Here is a 17,748-nt window from a genome sequence, read left to right on the forward strand (position 1 = left end):
GCAGTTTTATTACAGATGAACAGCCATGAAGGGCCATGGTCTTGGTGGGTATGCTGCATGCATGGCTGTGTGTGTACATGCACTCTTTGATTTATGGTGGAGTTGTGGCATAGATATGTGTGTGTGTGTGTGTGTGAGAGAGAGAGAGAGAGAGAGAGAGAGAGAGAGAGAGAGAGAGAGAGAGAGAGAGAGAGAGAGCGAGACAGTTTCCTCTGTCCTACTTGGCCCATGACAAAACTGCTTAACACAACCTGACAGCTCCACTGGTAGAAGGGCTGCTAACAAGTTACAGTAACTCTCAGTGAGATGGGCTAAGCCACACACACTCACACACACACACACACACACACACACACACACACACACACACACACACACACACACACACACACACACACAGATCAGTAGAGGCCCCACTCTCTCTCTGCAGCTCCATCAGAATAAATCTTACAGATATCACATACAATCTGTGGGTTTTGGCTTCTTGTTTGAAAAGATGCCTTTCAAAATGAAATCATTAATATTACTGATGATCTGTGCAAAAGAAATAACTAATATAGTTCATCAATATACAGTACAGTACATCATGTCTTCTCCAAATCCAAACACCTCATAATACAGTTTTAGGAAAGTCTAAGTGAATTCATATCAAGTGATGACCAAACAACCGGACTGAGGCTGCCTGAACAGGAGAGTCTCGTCATGGTGACACACATGGTGTGGTGTGTTTAGAGTGGCAAAGCAAACAGGCCAACTACAATTAAAATCACCTGCTGCTCAGGGAGTGATCTTGTAACGGATCTGTATCAGCGAAGTGTATAGTTTTGGAAATCATCAAGTAAGCGTTGTAACAGATATATCTGTCAACACAAGTGCTGGGATTTCATTGATTTGCAGTCTAATACTAATAACTGAGAGTTTATCCCAGACTGTAGAAGAGCTCCAGTGTGAAATAGCAAAGAAATGTGATTTGCATCTAAACCTACAGCTTTATGAGTTTATGGCCTGTGTTTTGGTTTGTGCTTCTGCAAATCATATTTTCCTTCCTCGGTTGTTCTGAGCTCGGACTTAATTGGATAAACGTTCCAAGGGGCGGGGACTCTGCGAATCTGTTGCTCTTTTATTGGACCAATGAACTCTCAGTCATATCCTGCCAGCTGGATAGCGACCACAGAGCTCTGATGCTATGAATGCTGATTAGCATTGGGGGCTCCAACCTCCAACCTTCTGGAAAGTGCGTGAAGTCGTCTACAGTAATCAATGTGTGTGAACAGTAGCCTATGAGCACATTTGATTTGGCGTTGCAGCTGGTGTGAACCCATCACAAGGTGGTCTCTAGTTTATATATTTTTCCTGTTTCTGTTGTCAGACAACTTAAAGAGTATAAACTGTATTTATACACAGATATAGAAAATACAGGCCAGGGACTTTAGATATATCTACTTCACCAGACGTACATGATGAGTAGAGTAAATTAACCATCATTAGTTTCTCCTCTTTGAATGTGTCCTTTCGTTTTGAGAATACCCCCGGAGTGAACACTGGATGTCTGCTCCATGGATAATTATGGGTAGGAAGTCCTGAATTACTATGTCTCACAGGAAAGACAATGTACTCGCAACAGTGTGTCTAAAAATAAAACTTCACTGAATCAAGGGAGGAAGTGATTCACTTCAAATGATGTGTTGGTGAAGTCAGACATTACTGTACAAGAACCCAAATAACAGGGGCTTAAATAAGCAGTGTCTTTTGTCTTTGTTATGTCAGGAGAAATATACATCTGGTTACATCAGACAAGGGTTGAGAAAGTGACTTGAGCATGTACTTCATGAGTCATTCTCAGTGATAGCAAAGGTGACCTTTTGGGCAGAGGTTTGCCCCCCTACTTTAATGGCACTGGTCACCACAGAACACATGAGTAAACCTCCCGCAAAACAAACTTGTAATCTACAACCAGAAATCCTCTCATTCTAGGGCTGCAACTAATTTCACAATCACCTAATCTGCTGATTTATTTTTTTCAGTCAACTGTTTGATCTTAAAAAAAAAAAAAAGTTGCACATATGGATCTACTGTTATTAGTGGAGTCCAGAGGTTCTGATTTTGATACAAAAACACATATGTTTGTGTGAAATTGTTGTATGTTAACACAACCCTCTGTTTTATTGTTGGAGAAGTGTAATTGCATTATGTAAATTGAATTGCACAAATGCAGCTAAGCACTGAGTAAAGTGTCTGAATACTTATGTCAGTGTGATGTTTCAGATTTTCCTTTTGAATTAATTTGCAGAAACTTCTAAAGTTCTGTCTTTGCTTTGTGATGATGCAACATAACAAGGGGTCTAAATACTTTCTGCGCTGTACATATGTATGTACTGTATATGCATGTATGAGCAAGTGCTTAGTACCAGCATATATGCCTGTACAAGTCAAGTATTCAGTTTTGGCCTGGACAGCTAATGTCCAAGGTGACTCTTCAAAGTGCCTGTCTCTCTCTCTCTCTCCTCTCTCTCTCTCTCTCTCTCTCTCTCTCTCTCTCTCTCCGAAACCAAAGCCAACCAAACCCACCTTAAAATTCTGTTCATCACAACAGGACAATTTAGCAGCTTTAAAGAAATGGTTCAACAATTTGGAAAAAAAAAAAGATTCTTATTTTCTGAGAGAGTGAGATGAGAAGATGGACATCAATCTCATGTCCTGTGTGTTAGGATATGCTTAGCCTAGCTTAGCATAATGACTGGAAGCAGGGGGAAACAGTTAGCCTGTCCAAGTGAAACCACACATATCAACACCTTGTACCCTGTTGGTTTAAAAACAGAAGAGTCGAAAATGACTATTGTGTGGTTTTGTGGGACTGTGTACAGTCTTGCCTTCAGTGTGAGGCAGCCATGTTTGGTTGCATTCTACCGGTGCACAGACCAAAACCAAAACCCACGCTCACCAACTGTATCTGGCAGCCTGTTGTAAAGCCTGAGACTCTGTGCTGTGCAGATGGATAAACTGGTGTTCCTCAAGAAATCTTTTCAGCACATAAGTTCCCACTCAACCAAACAAATTGAGATTTATTTTTTTTTTTTTTTTTAAATTCCAGACAAGATACTGTGCATCATTTTTAATCAATCAGGTTTAGAACGTAGATGTCAGTCAAAAGCCCTGATCGTAGTGCCGCCCATTGAAACCCATGTTCAAGTCTCAGTACAATTGGCAGCGTTGGCGGGGGTGAGAAGCTGGTGAGGGATCATGTCTTGAGGAGAACCGTAACAAAAAGAGCCGCAGAAAGAAGACGAAGCAAAGCCACTAATCAGAACAGGACCAGAGCGTCCGCTAGTGCCATCAAAACCCGATCGTTATCGGGACGATCTGGTTTGGTTTCCTGCCTGAATACGTAGTCTGCTTTCGTACAATCAAAACACATCAGGAGCAAGAACACATCATTCTCTGTACTGGAGATTTATACAACTGACACTTAAATGCAAATTTCTAGAGGAGAGGTGAGAAAAGGGAAGTTATGCGAGAGGCGAAGAGAAACAAGAGGCAAAGGAGCGGAACGGAAACAAACTCTACCAGATTATATAGAAGGGATAAAAAAAACAGATGAGAGATTGACAGCTGAACCCCCCCACCCATCTCTTACCACCACCTCCTGCTGCATTTTTCAAAGAGCCATATGTGCCAGGCAGGCTGGGTTGATGCTGTGTGTGTAGGAGGAAGGAGAAATGAAAATAGGGGCTGAGATCAAGTTATTTTGGGCTAAATGGAAGCTGGCGAACAAAAAGCCTTTGAGTCACCCTCTGAGGGTGGATACCAGCACCGGAGGCAGACAGGATACTCATTTAATGTAGCCCAACGGACATTTACTTCCATACGTAGGGACATACCTCAATATCAAAGCATTGATAATATCAGCAATGTATTCATTTAGCGTCTTTTACATGAATGTGCTTATTGAGAATTTGTTCGGTGTAGTTTCTGTTGAAAATGCTTCTTTCACATTTTACACCTACATTCCAGTGTCAGTGGAAGGAAGTAGCTTGATAAATAACTTTCTGCTGACACTATTTACACCATTCTTACATCTGATTCTTAGAAGTTTGATAAATACGGACCATGAGCTGGAAGAGCCTCTGCTGTCAGTGTCTTGGAGTGTTACACAGCTACAGTGGACAAAGTGTGTGTGGACTGGGCCAAAGCGTGGACTGCGATGGTATCATCCACAGTCATCGATCGCAGGGCTCCAAGCCCTGCTGCAAGGTTCCTTCAAGTGCACGGCCGTCGGCTGTGACTGCAGTGTCTGAAGGAGCGTAGTCTGCACTCATCTCTCATCAGTTACTCTCATCACTGATGGATGGAGCTCAGGGACAACAGAGAGCTACTTCGAACATAGCAAGTCTATGACTTTAAGCAAAACGTGCTAAAGCCGCACATCTGGATACAATAACGTTGCACATTACTAAACATGAATTCTGTTTATAAGTCACATACAGTATACAGACTGCAGCTACAATAAACAGAAAGCAGACATGATTTAGATTTGGTCAGTATCCCCTTTAAAGCAGTCCACCTTACGCAGGAACAACCAACACATTCATCATCCCCTCCTCACCCTACTCGCCCGATTTTGGCTCCCTGCGACTTCTTCCACTTCCCCACGAAATGAAATTCAAGGAGAAAGATCACCATTTGATCACCATATGTAGTTGATCCAGCGTTCCAGCCACGGGAGGAAGTGCCGGGAGCGGTGTATCGCGGCACAAGGTGACTACTTCAAAGGAGGTGGAGGCCAAATTCACATCAGGTACGGTTTCTGCTTGTTGTAGTCTTTTTTTTTTTTTTTTTTTTTATGGCAGACTCTTCAATCCATTCATATAACAATGAAAGGAGTTTCAGTGACCTAAAAAAATGCTGTTATCCAAACAAATACAAATGCTGAGATTACCACACACATACACACACACACACACACACTCAGAGCCCAGATTAGAACACATCTCAGTGTGAGGTTCAGGCTGTAATTGTGCAAGATGGGGCTTAATAAAAGGTGTAATGGTCTGTAGTAATAGTCTACACTTAGCGGGCTGCTATTGTCAACCAATCACTGTTCAGACATCAGTGTGCAGGTGGAGGAAAATCAATCCAAAATGGGACCCCTCGCAAAACCTCTCTCTCCCTCTCGCTCGCTCTCTCTTCCCAGCATCCTTCCTGGGAGGCTTTTGTCTTTTGTTATCTCGTTGTCTCGCTGTACATCAGTGCTTGTAATTATCTGGTGAACACTGGCCTTCTGGTCATTGGGAGCGCTACGCTGTACCTACACTGCAGCCACATTTGATGTTTGCAAATGCAAACAGAGCCACACGTGTGTCTTCACAGAACCTTATGTAAGGACTGGTCCACACCACCGTGCTTCAGTCTATAGTGTCTAAGAACTTTCTGATAATTACCCATACATAAGAAATATTCTGTGCCAGTCCTATGCTAGGGAAATATGGTAGGACTCGCTCTAGGTTGAGGACTTATTGATAGCCTTTTCAAACCACACACACACTGCCTTAATGTTTAATGCAGTCCTGCTAAATAATACAACACACCTCCTGCTGCCTTCGTGACAGAGAAATAATCAATCAACAGATCAACAAACCGTTCAGGCAAATTGTTGTTTTGTGTGCAGCGGTGCGCACAAGAAATGGAAAGGGTTTAGCCAAAGTAAACACGAATAGCACGATGGCCGATGAATTGTGTTTCTCCTGCGCGGAGGCCGACGGACCTCTGCGGCGGACCTGAAATTGGTACAAATAACCTTCTGTGAAACTGGGATGAGGTTGATGACATCAGTCAGCTGAGATGACTGGAACAGGGACAGCCCACACAGCTCAGTATTTTTAATTAGCTCCACCATTTCACGTCTGCTTCCTGCCAGCGTTGCACATAACGCTGCCGCTCTTTCTGCCAGCAAATCCTGTCGTACCACGCCACTGTGATACCACAGCACTGGCAGCTTTACAGCCCACAATATTAGAACCGTTGGCAAGTAACATCTGCCCAGCTGATCTACGAAAACCTTTTCACAGGGAACACTGTTTGAGTTTGAATTGACTTTGTCATCCTCTGAGTTTTCCACCTTAGTTGCAGCTACCATTGCAACAATCCACCAGGAAAGGAAACAACATTAAAACAACACGTCACATGTGTTTGTGTGTGTGTCTTTTCCAGAGATGTTCTCTCCCTTTAACTTGTCTCTCCTTCTGTGTCTCATTGCCTTAAAAAGAGAAAAGGATGTGTCACCATGGTAACCACAGCAGTACGTTGAAACAGACATGAGTGAACAGAAATTTAAAGTGGAAAACATTCACTGTACTATATGTTCAGCGAGCACCATAGAAAAACCACTGCCTATAAACAGCCAGGACAGGAGGCTTTTCCTGATGCAGTCTGGATGTGTTTGCAGATTATTCCTGTCTTATGTTACACAGCTGTCAGATACTGCAGGTACAGTAGGTACACAATTTGCTGTCTACACACTGTCTCTGTGTCTGTAGCTCTGTACCAAATCTATACCAACTAGGCAATTAATAATGTACACTAACCATCAGTATGCAATCCAAGTTGAGTTTTTGTTGGGAGATTTTTTTTTTTTGGGTAAGCTCATCCATCCAGAGACTGAAGTGTTTGCCACCTGTTCACCTGGACATCCATACAAGGCAAATAGGCATCTGTCTTCTGTGAAAAGAATGACCGTGGTCTTTTTTTTTTTTTTTTGCATTTCATACCAGATTAAGATCAGAGAGCGCTTGTGTTAAGACCTGAAAATCAGCTTGTAGACAGGATATGGCTGACAGGTACCTACAGTATGCAAAGTTGTATCATCTGCATAAAAATGACATTGGGAATGTTTTACAGAAAAACAGATATTATCATTACATCCACTTTGGATGATTTTAGCTTATCACAGATGTATTGGTATTGGTACATTACTGCCTTACATCAGTGCTATGCTTCACACAGTTAAACCCCATTTTCCATTTGTTCCCATTCATTTCAGTCAGAAAATCTACATGCAGAGCCTGAAAACTGGCCTGAGCTGTGTCGTTTTTTCATTGCAGCGGATTCAGCCCCACAGCCAGAGAAATCATTTTATTTAGTTTGCATTTAGATCATTAAAAACATCACGGGAAACAATGGAAGTCATGTCCATATTTCCATTTCATTTCAACAGTACTGTAACTCAGAATTGAAGAACTCAGAGCCAGACTGGTGAGAGATGCTAGGTTTTTTTTTTTTTCTAGTTCATTTTTGTGTGAGGCAGCTGCACCTGTCGCAATTTGATCCTTATAAGATCCACAATATTTTGCCATTTAAAACCACTGCAGTACAATTACATTTACATTTTTTTAAGCCAAAAAACTTTCATAATGCCCTTGCATAGTAAATCATATCTCAACAGCATCATGACATTATAGCAGCAAAACAATACAACAGTATAAAGAGTAAAGAAGAAAATCAAAATAACTAAACCAACCGCACAGAGTCACCACGTACGAAGGAAAGCACCTGGAAAACTCATGTTACTCGCAATTATATAAAAAAAGGTCAATGGGGACCAGGAGAGAGGGGTGTAATGCAACAGTAAAATAACAATAATAATGCAAACACACCTCAGTCAGATGGAGGTGCTGCAGCGCACTCACCACCCCTACATCTCTCTCGGCCCTGGCTGAATGATGCCTTGGCGTGGAAGCTCCTCAGGATCAGCTGTGTCTTACGTGACATGCAGAGCACATACAACAAACAGCGTGAAAACAGTGAAATGTTTCCTCATTCCTCAAGACAGGACAGTGTTGCTGAATTGAAGGGTGCATCATGGGCCGGGGGAATGGGCCCCAGCGGATTAGGAAAGTGAAGAGCATTAAGCTCCTGCGGTGAGAAGATCAAACCCCACAGGCAGGAGTAAAGTTTAAAGCATTTCCTCTTACACCATCCCTTAGTCCAAATGATCAGACGTATGGACAGGACAGCCAGGGGGCCTGCGTTTCATAACATCTGCAGGAGATATTTATCATGTCCATGGTGTGGACATTTACGAAACAGCTGAGAGCAAAATGCCAACTGATAAACACGAAGCCTCAGTCTTTACAGTCTGTACTATACAACAGGGAGAAGTGCAAACTTTCCTTTCTAAGATCTGCCAAGTGCTAAAATATTCAACATTAACAGCATGTCTGAGCCTCAAGTCGCCACAACAATCTGATGACAAGAACAGCCTCTCTGCACGTTTTGGAAATAGGTCCACAGCAGTTTGTCCGAGTGGCACTCAAAGATAAAAATAGACACTTTTAAATGAGCAAATCTTTACAGAGGAAACTCAAGGTCAATAATGACCCACTGTCCAATTCATTGACTTTTGTGTATTTGCCAACAAGCTTTCTAGTCCAGCCTTGATAAATATTCTTTGTCTTCTACCTGCACTTACAGTTATGACTGATGTAAAGGGGCTGGACATGTTTTTTTTTTTTTTAATAAGTAACATAATCCCATTATAGCTTTCATTTGTGAGACACAAATCTGTCCTGGTTAAGTGGCATTGACTTACTAAGTATGTGCTGTAGCTGCACTGTAGCTTTTCTAAGCAGGGAAAACTCTTATTTTTGTGAAGGGCCATATTTGACCCACTGGTTTCTGTTGGTCGACCACTACACTAAAACTGCCAGAAGCCACACCACCACTTTAAATCAGCCAAGCCAAAGCACTGTACACAGGACAAAGCTTGTTTTTTCCTCCCTTTGAAACATAGCAAAAATTTCCTCTGCGGTTCATTTTGTTCGTTTCCATAATCCAAATACACAAAACACTTGTGACCCCTGCGTGAACAGGAGCGAGCCCTGGACTTACTACTGGTATTGATCATTTTTGTGAGAGTCATTTGTAAATCATTTGTGAAGAGTGATGCTACCACTGTGTGTGTGTGTTTGCTTTTGTAAAACAGGAGCATGATTCACTACTCTTTCACTAAAAGTAGAGCCACTGACGAACACCTGTCCTGTGTTCTTATTAAACACTCACTGCCAGAATAGAATCACCAATATCTCCTGAATGAAGTGCTTGTGATGAAGATCAGCTGGAACTTGATTAAGACTGCTTGAATAACAAATACTACATCCGTTATTGATCTTTGTGTGTGACTTGTGTCAGACTGAATGGAAGGAGAAGAATCTCTGTCTGTGAAGTGGCTGTAACCTGCTGTAGGTGATGACGGTGGGTGCTGAGTGAAAACTCTTCAGCTGCTCTCAGATATTTATATCGCTGCATCTCTCACGAGGTTTGAACACAGAACGTGCACCGACATTATTATGAATGCTGGTGCTTTCCATGAAGAAGGCAGGCCAAGGTTCAGGTGAGCGCAGGGAAAGTGCTGTGGTTGCTGGGTGCTATCAGCTGTATTAAGCAACTAACAATTGGTCAAACCCTCGTATACAGCTGGGGCCATGTATAGTCAATGATCATAATCGAGGACTATGTTCAACAAAAGGTAGCTAAAGCTCAAAAGGTCACTAAATGTGACTAGATACACTAATTAGTATATTAATGATGTAATGGCGTCTTATTTGCATTCTGCCTAATTTCAGTTTTCTGTATCTGCCTCTCTCCTCCTCTCTGTGCTCACATATACAGTCGTTTCATTCAGCTGAATTCACAGTAAAGCTGTTCTCATTGATATGTTTCTCTGCTTCTGTGTCAGACAATGGAACAAGTACGAAACAGACACTGAAATTCAGCCCATTCAGATCCATGTGAACCCGCAGCCACTTCAAGACATTTGCAAGCTGCTGCTGCTAAAATCCTGATTTTCTAACCACAAAGATTTTCTAACCAGAAGTTTTAAAGACTATGACTGTGCTGTGATTTCAGATATATTTACCTGTAAAATGATCAGAGTTAGAAGGTCATTCAGGTCTGTGTCAGCTGCTGTGTGGTTGGTTGAATGAGACCAGAGAGGTGTGTGTCTGCGGAGGGTAAAGCCTGACCTCACACTTACAGGGCAAACACTGGAGACTCTGTTCTACAGGAAGTAGCTAAGGTTGGTTCAAGGGAATATACCTACATAAATATGAAACCGAAACTGAAATCGCAAACTGGGGCTGCACAGACAAAAACCACCTCCAACTGGTATCATGTAGATGACTCTGCCCACTCTGTGTCCAAAAGACTACTGCATCACTGGATCTGTGAGGCCAATGTTTACCTGTTACAATGTCTACAATCACCGTCTTATGAATGTTAAGCAGGCCTTTATTGTATAAAATAAAGTATATGGCCAACAGTAGATAGAAGGATCCTCAAACCACAAAGCATCCATGCTAAATACAGCTGGTTGTTCAGTGTGCTGCTATGCACAGCTGGGAAACATTCAAACACATTTTGTGGTGATGTTATTCCAGTGACAAAGCTGTGGCGTGATTTACCATCACACGTGTTCCTGTTTCTATAAAATGGTAAAGTATTTTGTGAGGGAGTGAGTTAGCTGGGCATTCTGCAGAATGCCGTGGTGCTAAGCATTAAATGTCAACTGATTGCTCCAACTTAGCGCTTGATGTACTGTATGTTTTCAGCTGTCTCTGAGTGCTGTAAGTGTGAATTCACCGAATTAACACTTAATGCTGGGCATCACTTTGTCGTTCCTGCTACTCCGATTCTTTGACAGCTCCCTCCCAGAGAAAAGCTTTTGCTGTAGAACCGTTTGCTATAAACAGTTAATTCCTTGACGTAAGTATTTCTGACTAAAATTCTGCTTCGGCAGCGAAGACAGTCGTGAGGATTTCATCCAGCTGGATAGATTTTATGAAAAGACAAAGACAGCCATTAAAATCCCCATACAGAGAGGAAGAGGGAGAGACTAAGCAATGCTGGGGGGCTATCAACAACTCCCTCTCCATCCCTCCATCCCTTCCCTTTTCTACCATCATCCCATCTGTACGACCCCCCAGCCGTCTAGAGATGTACGTCAGAATCTGCGTGGAAATGATTTTTTTTTTTCCCTCTTTCTTTTCGCCCACTGACTGTTATGATTCAACTCAGCCTTTAGAGCAGGGTTGAGAAGAGAAGAGAAGAGAAGAGAAGAGAAGAGCGTGGGCTTAACCTGCTTCTCGTACCTGCTTTCCTTCTGCACCGAGCTGCAGAGCAGCTCTCTTTTACTCAGAAATTAAATCCTGGGCTTGTGCATGCCTATGAAGCCTACAATAGACAGACAGATAGATAGAAGGGAACAGCTCAGTGGTGGGATGTGTGAAGGAGGTGGGGACTGAAACAACCAGCTGACTGTGAAAGAAGCGTGAATCATATCTTACACCTATCTTCTCCTGTCATATTCCTCACAAACTCTGGTCGACAGATTACTTTGCATATCCAAGAGTTACATTTTACAGCATTTCTGCGTCAGCAGATAATCCATACTGTTAGCCAAAGCGACTTGGATGTCAAGGGTGGCTAACAAATGTAACAGCCATACTCTCTAAGTATCTCAAAGTTCAGGGTAAGGTTGGATGCAAGGGAGCATTCATCCAACAGTACCCGAAGGACTATGGGTGATGTTATTTGTGGCACTTGTAGTCCTACTAACAGCACACTAACTACTAAGTACAACCACTAAAGGCAGTAACTTTATCACAGTGGTTCACAGGTACACAGTCATGTTTGACATTACAGGGACTTTTATTCATGTCATGGAGACTTATCCTGACCCTGACCAGGATAACAACATCTTTACGTTAACGTTAGTAGTTTATATTTTTGCCGTTGGACCATGTGTCTTGAGTGAAACACAATTTCAATCCTCTGCATGTGCTATACATGGCAGTACTGACAATAAAGCAGACTTTGAAATAAAAAGCTGTGTTGATCTGCCTTAAAGATGCTGTTTGATATTTCCTGCTAGGAGAGGACAAGATGGCCGACAGTAAAAATGGTCCCCATGAGAAGAGGTCACAGCCCTCATGAGACTAAGAGTTAATTAATCTAATCATCCAATCAGAGTTAGAATTGTCCACTTCTGCCCAGATACTACTAAGTCACTGGTTGCTATGGGTGCTAAGTAAATACCAGAGGTGGGACCAAGTCATTGTTTTGCAAGTCCCAAGTAAGTCTCAAGTCTTGGCCCTCAAGTCCCGAGTCAAGTCCCAAGTCAAGACAGGCAAGTCCCGAGTCAAGTCCAAAGTCAAGATTGACAAGTCTCAAGTCAAGTCCAAAGTCCTACACTTTGAGTTTCAAGTCCTTTCGAGTCCTTTTAACCACACAGCAATAATATATTATGTAAGAGGTAAGCATATTAAACAGATGTCAGAACATCCCTTATAGCAACACATGAACTGTATTGAAACTACTCTTAATTACTCATATTATTAATATCAATCTTAACATTGTGTGATAATATATTTTGTATTTTAGTGTGTTACGTTGCAGCACGTAGACCAGCAACTCACGTGTGCAAGCTAACTTGTTTTTTCGTCAATGGATTGCTAGAGAGTAAGAGCAACGAGCAGTATAACTTTGTTTTCCTGTCGGAAAAATCCGTCTGACAGCAAGCTAAAACGGTACACATATTCTTAATATAGCGCACATTTAAAGTGACCTTGATTTTATTAGGTTTGCCTCTTTGTAGGTGGCTAAAATATGCGTTGCTGCTAACCGCCGTCTACTGTGTGATACCTTGACTAATGTTATGTATAAGTACCTCAACCATAGCCCTGTTAAAAAAATACTTAACAAAGGTATGAATAAGGGAGTGAACTCGCAGTAGACGCAACAAATTACCGTGTTTGCAATGATTTAGCTACACAGCAAAGAAAAATTAGCTACTTAGCCAATAAATGTAAGCTTTCATTCAGAACTTACCTTTCTTTGTGCAACTTTAGATGTCGAACGAAGTTCGAAGTTGTTGCGTCTCCATCTGTAATCTTCGAGCCACATGTTTTGCATACTGCAATTCGTTTTTTATTGACCACCTCGTAGTTTTTATACCCGAACGAAACTATCTTTGGTATCATTTTTTCCAGCTAGCGCGCTGTTTGACAGTCCGTCTTCATTGGTTGTCCTGCAATTTGATTGGATGGATGCTGTCGGATCAAAACAACGTTGATCTAATTTGATTGGATGTTGTGCCAACAGCACACACACACACAGACGCACACATACAAAGAAAGATACAGAGCGTTCCTTAATAACATCCTTTTTAATCTTTGGGTTTTTGAGGAAAGTAGCAAGTCTTGTCGAGTCAAAAGGCTCAAGTCCAAGTGAAGTCACAAGTCATTGATGTTAAAGTCCAAGTCGAGTTGCAAGTCTCTTTACATTTTGTCAAGTCGAGTCTAAAGTCATCAAATTAATGACTCGAGTCTGACTCGAGTCCAAGTCATGTGACTCGAGTCCACACCTCTGGTAAATACACAAAAAAAACCACTTTGTATTCCCAGCAAACAACAGTATATTAGCCAAAATTTGTCATCAAAAATGTCCTCATAGCTTGAAAAGTACAAGTCCTATCAACAAAATGTTTTCACCATGAGCATCACAAGGCTTCAGTGAAGGCACTGATGTATTGTTTATGTTGCTACTGCTTACACTATAGGAGCTGTCACAGTTTAAAAAAATCACATCATCTCTGTTCTTGACAAGAATTTAAGAGCTCCGTTTAACATGGCAGTCTATGGGAGTTTTGGTCAGTACTCTCTGTTTCGTGAGGGGATTTATTTAAAAACTGTACGTCATTTGACAATGAGAATAACACTGGGCGAGAGAGGACAAATGTCTCTACGTCTTGATATATTGTCCCTGAAGGTCAGTAACTGTGAGAATTAAAAGAGGCTGAAAGAGGTTTTATGGGAAAATTTTCACCCATTATTAAATTTGAAACAGTATCACACTATCAAGAGCAGCCAACAGATCAACGGGAGTTGAATGCATTCAGACCAAACGTGAAGCGAATGCAAATTGCTCTTAACAGCCAATGGGCATACTCCCTCCGGAAAGGAGGAGGGGCCTGCCACCCCATACCCTTGCAACATTTATCTCCGCCATCAACCCTTACTGAAATAACCATTATTGCTGCCTTGTACCGGAAAGTCGGCTTGTGCTAATGTTTGTGTAGATGGGGAAGGCAGCTAATTCTAGTGCTAACTTGGCCCGCACTGTTCACTAGACAATTAGGCTCCTGCGTTTCTTCTTGAGATGGAAGAAATACCACCAGAGTCTAACCTCCTGCCAGTTGTACTGGTCTTGCTGCTTCTAGGTCTAAGTGCTCTTTAACATGTACTGCTCTCTCCCTCCCTCTTAATGGAGAACAATAAGAAGGAAGATGAGGGAGATGTTTTTTTTTTCTGGTTTGTGGGTAGCTTTGTAGTGTATTCTATATGGATTAAGTAAAAGCTGAACACTGAAATGAAATGTGGTCAAATATGAGAGTTAGAATAAAGAGTCACTCACCTCCTTTAGATCCCCATCGCTGAAGAGTTGTTGCTAACTAGAAGGGTTTGACATCTCTGTATAACTGGCCTCACATTAACTCCAGTCATCTAGGAAAGGAAACAGTGTGCACACACACACACACACACACACACATTGACGCACACAAGCAACACAAACACAGACAGACAGAGACACACAGTTACTATAGAAGTTACATTGGTTATATTGGTTTTCATTTAGATGCTGGGAGCTGCATCCAGTCCCCTTACTCTAACACAGCCAGACACACAAGTGCCAAGAAAATACCAGAATAAAAGAAATATCAAGATGGCAAGTCCTTCAGATGTCCTCTGGTCATTTGATTCGTTATTATAACTTGAAATCTTGCCATCCAATCCATCATCTGACAACCTGTTTAACTGTTCCAAAAATGAATGCCATGAGCTTTCTCATCTCATTTGGTTGAGGTGTGGGAAAGATTACGGTCATGGTCGAGATTCTGACAAAGTCAAAGTCGCCAACCTGCTCCCCTGAAAACAATCTATTCTTTCCAAAGCTGTCACTGTGTGTTCATTAACATCAGCACCAGGTCGCAGGCCAGGAGAATCTGAAACTGCCATTTTAAGTAGTTCGATTAGGAAAAAACGGTCTGTTCTCCTCCTTGAACAGACTGTGACAAAAAAATAATAAAAGCAATCAAAAGTAGAACATGATGCAGTGCTGTATGTGCAAGACAAATGCTAAATGTGTCTGAGCTTGTTGGTAATATCAGCACACGTCATGCTGCACTTTGTCAAGCATTTGTTTGCAATAGTTTTGCATTCATTCATAACAGTAGCTCCTAATGTTGTGACTGGACACACTGATATGATGAGGCTGAAATATGATGATGAGACTCTTAATTCTTTCCAACCCTCTATGGTCCAGTCTTAAAGAAAACAATTATTTTCAAACAACACATCTCTATCCACTTTAATTAACCAGGTCCTTTCTAATCCTATGTCAGTATAACACTAGTTTATTCGCGCCATGTTTAATGCTCTCTATTTAATGCTGGGCTAATACTAAACTCTGGTTAGTCTGGGATAGAGCTGTCCAGCCTACTGTGGTGAAGATTACTGTTCATGTAGAGCAGTTTACTGTCCATCTACTGGATTTAAAATGGGTCTGACTGTATGTACATGCGTTGTCAGGTTAAGTAAATGGATTATATCATATTTAACTGCATCTTAGTTGAAAGAGAGATGATAACATGACACTGCAGCACCAAAAAAAAAAAAACTGCTAATGTAATGGAGTGCACAAACCATCCTTAAGTAATTCCCAAAAATGTTTCTCACAGTAGAAATCCCGTTTTGGGCTTAAAGCAATGCCGGTTATCAATGCCAGACTGTATTAAACCATATTAGTATCATAATCTGATCAAAATAAGAACGCTTCTTTTTTGAAAAATGAAAACAGAATTCCTTTCTAAACCTTATTTCCATGTATGAGCCATTTGGTATTTGAGCACCGCCTACTGCAGCCTAGCTGACGTCTGATTTCTACTAATGGACTCTGACCTCAGTCGATGACACAACCAAACCTCCACCAGGCCTACAAGGCTTTCACTACAATGTAGTCAGCGAATGTAGCTGACAACAGAACTGCTGACGCTGACAACATCAGTCTATGTAACATGTTAAGTCACAGCAGAGGGCTGCAACAGAAGTGGAAATGTCAGGCGACGCATGAATATAATGCATTAGAGGGATGAGAAAGTCAGAGGTGGGATGCCAGGCAGAGTCTTCACTGACAAGATAAAATAAATCAAAATCAAACCATACATAGGGTACATGAACCTGACTCTAAATTATTAACCCTATTAAGTTAATTACCAATATCCGTCTCTCTCAACAGGGACAAAACATCACACATGATTCAGTATTCCAATCCAAATACACCCAACCAACACCTTTGACAAACGTTGTTGATGAGAGAGGTCAAAGGTCAGACGTCAGACTGGTTGGAGAGGACAGAAAGGCTACGCTAACTCAGATAACCACTCTTTACAACTGTGCTGAGCAGAAAAGCTTCTCAGAATGAACAACATGTCCAACTTTGAGGAGGATGGACTACAACAGCAGAGACCACATCAAGTTCCAGTCCTGTCAGAGATCTGAGGCTGCAGTGGACACAGGCTCACCAAAACTGGACAATTGATGACTGGGCAAACATAGCCTGGTCTGATGGATCTGGATTTCTGCTGAGGCTACAGATGGTAGGGTCAGAATTTGGCGTCAACAGCATGACTCATCATAGGACTTCATTGGCCTGCTCAGTCTCCAGATCTGAATCCAATAGAACACCTTTGGGATGTGGTAGAACAGGAGATTGGCAGCTTGAATGTGCAGATGACCTAACCCTGACCCAACATGGAGCAGATCCTCAAAGGAAGGTCTCCAACATCTGGTTGATCCATGAGAGCAAAGGGAGGAAATATCCAGTGTCAGTATGCTGTTTTGTGCTTTCTCGAGAAGAATCAGTCCAGCTCTGTTCATTTAAACTTTAACACTGAAGCTCAACAAAAAACTATTCACCCTATTCACAACAGGCCAGTCTGAATAAGGAAAATTAAAATTCTACAAAGATAATTCCCCTCTTTGGATCTGTTATAGCTTTCAAAGCAGTCAGTCAAAGAAATTAAATACACAGTCTAATAACTCTGGTCCCTCAGATTTTTAATTGTGTGATTAACGTGCTCCGAAAACAATCTTTGTTATCAGCATTTCTCTTTCTAGACTGTTGAGTCCAGCAGTGAATATCCTTTTATTAGCTAGTGTCATGCATAAGATCATGTGATCATTCTTTTAATTTACAGTGACTGTATCATTTCACTATTTGATCCTCCACACAACAGCGTGTGCTGCGTGTGTTCTGTGTCAACAACTGATTACCTCTCTGATGTTTGATGACGATGTACATGTGATTCATTAATAATTACACCAGCTCTATAAATAACCACAGCTGTGTGTAACAGTCACGTGTGATGACAGCTGTTCGGACGCTGTCGCAGAAGCTCACTGATGTGACATTATTGCAGGGCAGAGTGAACAGAGTGTAGAAGTAAAATCTTTTTTTTTTTCAAGTGACTTACTCTATTTAGACACACAGAGCTAAATGCTCAAGTCGTCATGCTAACATGGCTAACAATGACAGTGCTATTACCATGATGAATGGCAAGTACTTTTTTTTTTTTTTTTTGCAATGCCTACCATCTTTGTTTAGCATATTAGCATGCTAACATTTGCTAATTAGCACTAA

This window comes from Toxotes jaculatrix, chromosome 14 (genome assembly GCF_017976425.1).
Source record: "Toxotes jaculatrix isolate fToxJac2 chromosome 14, fToxJac2.pri, whole genome shotgun sequence".
Classification (NCBI taxonomy): Eukaryota; Metazoa; Chordata; class Actinopteri; family Toxotidae; genus Toxotes; species Toxotes jaculatrix.